A 7,224-nucleotide genomic window follows, 5' to 3' on the forward strand; every position below is an offset into this window, starting at 1 on the left:
CCCACATACCGGAAAAAAAAAACAAAACTGGGGAAATGTGAGCATGATTGAATATTTGATATTAAAGAATATTTTAACATTTTCAGGTATGATCATGTTATTGAATATGCAAAAAAGGGTCTCTATCTTTTAGAAAAATCTATGAGATATTTACAGATGACGTGATGTCTAAGATAAGCTCAAAATTCAGGGATGGGATAAAGAGAGACATGAAGGTATCAAGTATAAGGGAGCAAAGTTGGTCATGGTTTATGAACTGTTGAAGCTGAGTGATAGGTACATGGAGAATTGTTATACTGTTTGCTGTACTTTTATGTATATTTGAGATGTTCTAAAATAAAATATTAAAACATAGAGGGTAGAGGTGAGCAAATTCTCCCAAGACCTAGAACTATAGCTTATCAAAACTTAAGCTAGAACTACAGCTTATCAAAACCTATAGCTTATCAATTACAGTTGCCCGTTGAGCGAACACTTTAACAATATCTTGTCCTCTAGAGAGGAAGATTATATATAAGCTGAGTTGTATTAGTGGATGCTTGTGGTCATCTTTTTTATACATAGTAAATCTTTAGATTATTTTCCAAGTCTGGATTTCTCCTTTAAAGTTTTGGTTAAGATGTTGTCATGTGGGGCCAATGTCTTAATATAACAGACTCTGTGTATGTCTGTATATATATACTGGAGATAATGTTTTTGAAATATGTTCACAAATAATATAATCTCTCTCTTAATCTCTCTCTCACTTTTTTTTGCCACTAGTGCATGCCTTGAGTCTTTATCACCCCAGGGAAGAGGAAGGTAGGTACCTTCTAGAAAAAAGAGGCCCAGACGTAGGAAGAGGGCAGATGTGACAGGTGAATTCCTCATAGAAAAGGGACAGGAAGCAGAAACAATTCTGGTGCAAAAAGGAAGGGGTTCAGAGAGAATGGATCTGGGATTGGGATGCTACTGGGATCCCCTGGAGGGATGTACATACCTCTGGCCTTTGTGAGAAGGTAGAGGCCCCTACCTTGTTTAAATAGTGCACCCCCTGACCCGAAGAAAAAAGATGTGTCTAGGTCCTAAACCCCGGAACCCATAAATGTGACCCTATGGAATAAAGGTTTTTTGCAGATATAATTAAGTTAACGATCTCGAGATGAGATTATTCTGGACTAGGATGGGCTTTGAATCCAATGGCAAATCCTTATAAGAGATGAGAAGGGAAAACAGACACAGATAGAGAGGGAAGAAGATAATGAGAAGAAAGAGGCAGTGACTGGAGTTATGCAGCCCCATGCCAAGGAATGACAAGAGTCGCCGGAAGCCGGCAGAAGCTAGGAGAGAGGCATAGACCGGATTCTCCCTCAGAGCCTCCAGGGAGAACCCACCCTGCTGACCACTTGATTTCAGACTCTGGCCTCCAGAATTGGAAGAGAGTCAATGTTCTGTTGCTTTAAGCCACTGAATTCGTGATAATTGCTATTGCAGCCCTAGGAAACAAACACACCCTGCTTCTCATAGGGAACTGTGGGAGGAGCGCATCTCACAGGGTCCTCCGAAGTGACATGAGAGGCTGAAAGAGTAGTAATATCAGTGTCATGGGAGTGGTCTGGGAGAGCTCCAGGTCTCCATTGACTCACTTTCCCAGACTGTTTCCTGGAGTTCTGACATGCTCTTGGTGGCATCGCTGAGAAACTGGTGGACCCATCAAGAGATCCCTGTGGTGAGGGATGACTCCATTGAGGGTTGCAGCAGGGACTGCAGGGAGAGGTAGATAGAAGAGGTGGGGACCTAAGAAGAGGTTGGTTGGGAAGAGTGAGATAATACCAGGCACATAAGGAGCTGACAGAACAGACCATGGATTTCCCCAGCGTGGACTTAGCATGGATTTAGATAGGACAGTCTGAGAACAGAGAGCTGGAGAAACCAGTTACAACTCAGAGACGCAGGAGCCAGGAGAGAAACACAGCACAGGGACTAGAGACCACCTCCCCAGTTTAATCTTCTTGTGCCCAAATTTCACTTGGGAAAGGGAGAGAAACTTGAGTTGTTAGAATAAATAGTTTGAACTGCAATACAAGTTCAACTGCAATGGGTGATTGTAATCAAGAAGGGGGCTAGTGAGCATGAATGGACAAGTTCAAGAGTTTTCTTGTCATTAGATGGGCGGGGATAAGTGGGTCAAAAGAAGGACTTTGTTATTACATCAATTAGGTACTTTTCTAAAGCTATACATTAGGATAGGATGCATGAGTTGTAGTATGTAAAATTTGACCTCGCTACACATAGAAGAGGCAAAAATCAGCAGTTATAGACTTTAGAGATATATATATATATATATATATATATTTTTTTTTTTTTTTTTTGCAGTACGCGGGCCTCTCACCGCTGTGGCCTCTCCCGTTGCGGAGCACAGCCTCCGGAAGCGCAGGCTCAGCGGCCATGGCTCACGGACCCAGCCGCTCCGCGTCATGTGGGATCTTCCCAGACCGGGGCACGAACCCGTGTCCCCTGCATCAGCAGGTGGACTTTCAACCACTGCGCCACCAGGAAAGCCCTAGATATGTTTTTCATGGTAAAATCTACTATGATTTTTACCAGCTAATTTAGACCTAATTTAATTTATTTGCACATCTGTCAGCCTGTGAAAGAGTCAGCTTGACAACAAAAATCTGATGCAACTGTATCTATTTTATCTTCAGTCTTTCCATCAAAGGCCAGGAGAAACCTGCTTCTTCTAAGGGCTTTGTTTTTATCAGTCTGGGTGGCCAGCTTTGATTTGGCATTGTCGTCTTGCTGGGGAGCTCACAATAACTCTCATGAAGAGTTCTGCTGTTGCTTATTTATAGATCAGCAAGTTTGGAGGACCGTTCTTAATGTATTCAGTTTATTTTGGAGCTTTGCCTCTTTTCTACTTCTCTGGGGTCAGGTCTGTTTTACAGCCAGCTAGAAAGACACTGCTGAAGTAATTGTCCATAAAATGAGGGTCTCCTATCTGTATTCTCTCCCCAGCACCCTCGCCTGAAGAATCTGTCTACTGCCTTCACTCTTTGCTTCATTCTGGGTGTACAGAGACTTGTTAGAGGTGTCCTAACAGGTGGCCAGGGTGTCCAGCTTCATTTCCGGGGCCGCACATCACACTGATTCGTACCTTCAAATGCAGTGACTAATTTGCTAGAGTGTGAGGTAAAATTCAGTAAATGAATCTAAAGTCCCCAAGCAGCTTGTAGTTTGGAAATTCTTGGACTCCTTTGGAGCAGGTTGGCAATTTCCTATTACCACTAGATGTCCCTGTGTGGCTTTTCTTTTGGACACCAGTGCTGTACAAGCTGCACGTTATTTCTGCTCTCCTGGATGGAAGGAAAGTGCATCACAGTCTCTGAAGAGGCTGTTTACAGTGGAATATCAACCACGCTGGGACCCAACACAGCTTAGCCCCTAGTACACTAATTTCAAGTCCAAGGGCGTGGCGAAGCTGGAGAGTACTCTGAGACTGCGCAGAAGTCAGGACTATCTCTACAGAGGTCCCAGGTTCTTTCCAATTTGCATTCATTCAGTTTCCCCTGCCTCCCAGCTGCCTCTCGGTAGCCTAGACCAAAGCTTTAAAAACTATCTTGGAGAACTAGTTAAAAAAAATTTTTTTTTCGCACTTCTGCTTTCTTGCAGACCAACACATGGTCTTACTGTGCGGGACATCACAGGTTACTCACTCTGGGAGTCTGATAACAACCAAACTGTCTGTTCCCCCTAACAAAATGATGGTATCTGTACTTAGATGTGACGTTGCACAGCAATGTCAGCTGACTACAAAAGGTTTTTTTAAAGCATTCTCTCAATTTCTGTATTTCCTTTGTCTTTGACTGGCAACAGCTTGTGGACCAGCACCGGTCTGAGGATCATGCTTTGGGCGGCACTGGCCTAGGCGTCATTCTAAGGCTTAGTTCTACATCCTTGAATTAAAACTAATGGGCCATGGGGAACTGGAGTGGCTCAAGGCAGCTTTAGAAGACTTGAACGGAGACTCTTGCAATGTGCAGAGAGCCGTGGTCTCTGTCCTTCTACCCCAGGTCAGACCTGGACCTTCCACTGACCTACTGTACTGAATCTCAGATTAAGGCAACATTAAACAGAAAACAGTGGGTGATCCCCAGAGGCCACAGCAGTGGAGAGGGAATGAGAGTTCTTGCAGCTTTGGAACCTGTTACCGAGTCCAAGCTCGTACTGCTTGCCGTATGACAGGCCAATAAATCGAGAGACGAGTTGTTAGGGTAAGGAATAGTGACTTTATTCAGAAAGCCAGCAAACTGAGAAGACAGTGGACTCATGTCCCAAAGAACCATCTTGCCTGAGTTAAAATTCAGCCTTCTTTTATAATAAAAAGGGAGGGAATAAAGTCCAACATTTCCTGGTTCCAGTCAGCCTCTGAGGGGATGTGCTAATTTCCTCCTTCCTGCAGTCATTCACACGTGGGCCTGGTCAGGATGTTTCCTGTGAGCAAAAGGTATTTTAGCTTAATGATCATTACCTGGGAGGCAGGGCTCCCAGAGGTGGGCCACTGTGTAAAATTTGAGCTTATAGGAGACATCCCTTTAGTGATTGACTTGTAATAGAATGCAAAGTTTCTTCCCCATTACGAACCTTCTTGCAGAACTTAAGTGGACCTTGTCAAGGTCCACTCTATACTTTAGAAGAGAAATAAAGGTGGTGAAGGATGGTAAATACCATGTACTTGTATTCGTCTTAATAATTAGCCATAGTGACACCTGGGTGATCCATCCTGTGATGTCTTATGGCACAACCAGCTCCAGTTGCAGGAAGAGCGGGAAAGAGTTTCAGCTTCACAAACTGAAAAGAAACAGTTTGTTTACTCAATGTACCAACAGTTTGTGTCCCCAAAAATCATTTATTAAGACAGTCATTTGTAATGTAAGAGCACAATTTGCCTTCAAAACAATGTTGAGAATGGTGGTTAATTTTCCTGTTTACTCACAGAAAACCATTTAAGCCAGGCAGTAACTGACTTAAACACTATTTTTCTCTTTTTTGATTCCATGGGTCAGGTCAAGTCAAGCAGCCAAGAACATTGCTTTCTCTGTTATAAGCTCTTGAGATCCAAGTTCCAAACTTTGATAGAAGGGGTTTCCCCTCTCTTTCTCAGGGTGCCTCATGGAGAAACAGGATTTGTCTGGACTTCCTTGTTCTGGAAAGGACAACAAGATGACTCTGGTCCCTTGCAGCGGTAACCAGCAAGGAAGCAGGATTCCCGATGAAGGGTTCCATTAGCTGTGTCTTTAAGGCTTGGAGTATAAAACCATGTTTGATGAGCAGTGTTTGATGAGCAGGGACCTTTGTGGTAAAAGCTTCCAGGGGTGGCTGGGAGTGAGGCATGGGATCTCTTAGAGAAGGAAAAATCATGGGGTGAGAGCTAGAAGCACTGGATCAAGAGTCACCCAGTGGAAGACTGGGATGAAGCCGCATGAGTGAAAAAGGAAGAAGAAAGACATACTCACATGACAAGAGTTGAAGGGCAATATATGCAGCTCTGTCAGCTGGGGATTGAAATTCCACAGTTGAAGGCTCATTTTCATATGTTCACATTTATGGGGCAGAAGCCTTGAAGGAGAGGCCCTAAATATGTCCTTCTGGAAAGATGACTCTGCATCTTTAGTGTCTCCTGTGGGAAATGTAATAGAGGTGGGACAGATCCAAGTTTCATGGAGCCTGAAGCTTATGCAATTTGTGGATACTTTAGGGAAAAAAAGCAAACTTAAAAATGTAAAATTAGGTATGAATATAAATATTTATTTACATAAGAAAATAAATTTTTTAAATATCCATTTTAAAAAGCTAGCAAATACAGGCATACCTCAGAGATACTGTGGGTTTGGTTCCAGACCACTGCAATAAAGGGTATATTGCCATAAAGCGAGTCAAATGGATTTTGGTTTCCCAGTGCATACAGAAATTACATCTACACTGTACTGTAGTCTATTAAGTGTGCCATAGCATTACGTCTAAAAATGTCCATCCCTTAATTCAAAAATACTTTATTGCTAAAAAATGTTAATGATTACCTGAACTTTCAGTCAGTCGTAATCATTTTGCTGGTGGAGGGTCTTGCCTCCATGTTGGCAGCTGCTGACTGATCAGGGTGGCAGTTACTGAAGGGTAGGACAATTGTGGCAACTTCTTTTTCTTTTTGTGTGTGTGTGTGTGTGTGTGATATGCGGGCCTCTCACTGTTGTGGCCTCTCCCGTTGCAGAACACAGGCTCCGGACGCGCAGGCTCAGCGCCCATGGCTCACGGGCCCAGCTGCTCCGCGGCATGTGGGATCCTCCCGGACCGGGTCACGAACCCGTGTCCCCCGCATCGGCAGGCGGACTCTCAACGGCTGCGTCACCAGGGAAGCCCTGTGACAACTTCTTAAAATAAGACATCAGTGAAGTTTGCTGCATCGATTGACTCTTCCTTTCATGAACAGTTTCTTGGTGGCATGCAATGCTGTTTGATAGCATTTTACCCACACTAGAACTTCTTTCATAAGTAGAGTCAATCTCTCAAACCCTGCTTCTGCTTTATCAACTAAGTTTATGTCATATTCTAGATCCTTTGTTGCATTTTAACAATCTTCACAACATCTTCACCAAGAGTAGATTCCATCTCAATAAACCACCTTCTTTGTTCATCCATAAGAAGCAGTCCCTCATCAGTTCAAGTTTCATCATGAGATTGCAGCGATCCAGTCCATCTTCAGGCTCTACTTTTTTTTTTTTTTTTTTTCTGAGACAAGAATCTCTTTTTATTTAACATTGCAGGGTTAGAAAGTAAGGACCAGGCAGAGCAGGAGACAGTACAAATAATCAAATGGAATATAACCCTTACATTTTCATTTGAAAGACAGAAAAAAATAAGCTTTAAAGTGACATGTGTTTATTGTATGCTGTATCAAAGCAAAAGATATGGACATAGATATACAGACATAGATATAGATATCACATTTTCTTTACCTGTTCATTCATCAATGGACAATTAGATTGTTACCATGTCATGGCTGTTGTGAATAATGCTACAATGAACATGGGGGTGAAGATATCTCCTCAAGATACTGATTTTGTTTCCTTCAGACATATACCCAGAAATGAGACTTCTGGATAATATGGCAGTTCTGGTTTTATTTTTATTTATTTATTTATTTTTTGCGGCACGCGGACCTCTCACTGTTGTGGCCTCTCCCGTTGC

Source organism: Monodon monoceros, unplaced genomic scaffold, assembly GCF_005190385.1.
Source record: "Monodon monoceros isolate NGI ecotype Baffin Bay Population unplaced genomic scaffold, NGI_Narwhal_1 Super_Scaffold_6, whole genome shotgun sequence".
In the NCBI taxonomy this organism is placed as follows: Eukaryota; Metazoa; Chordata; class Mammalia; order Artiodactyla; family Monodontidae; genus Monodon; species Monodon monoceros.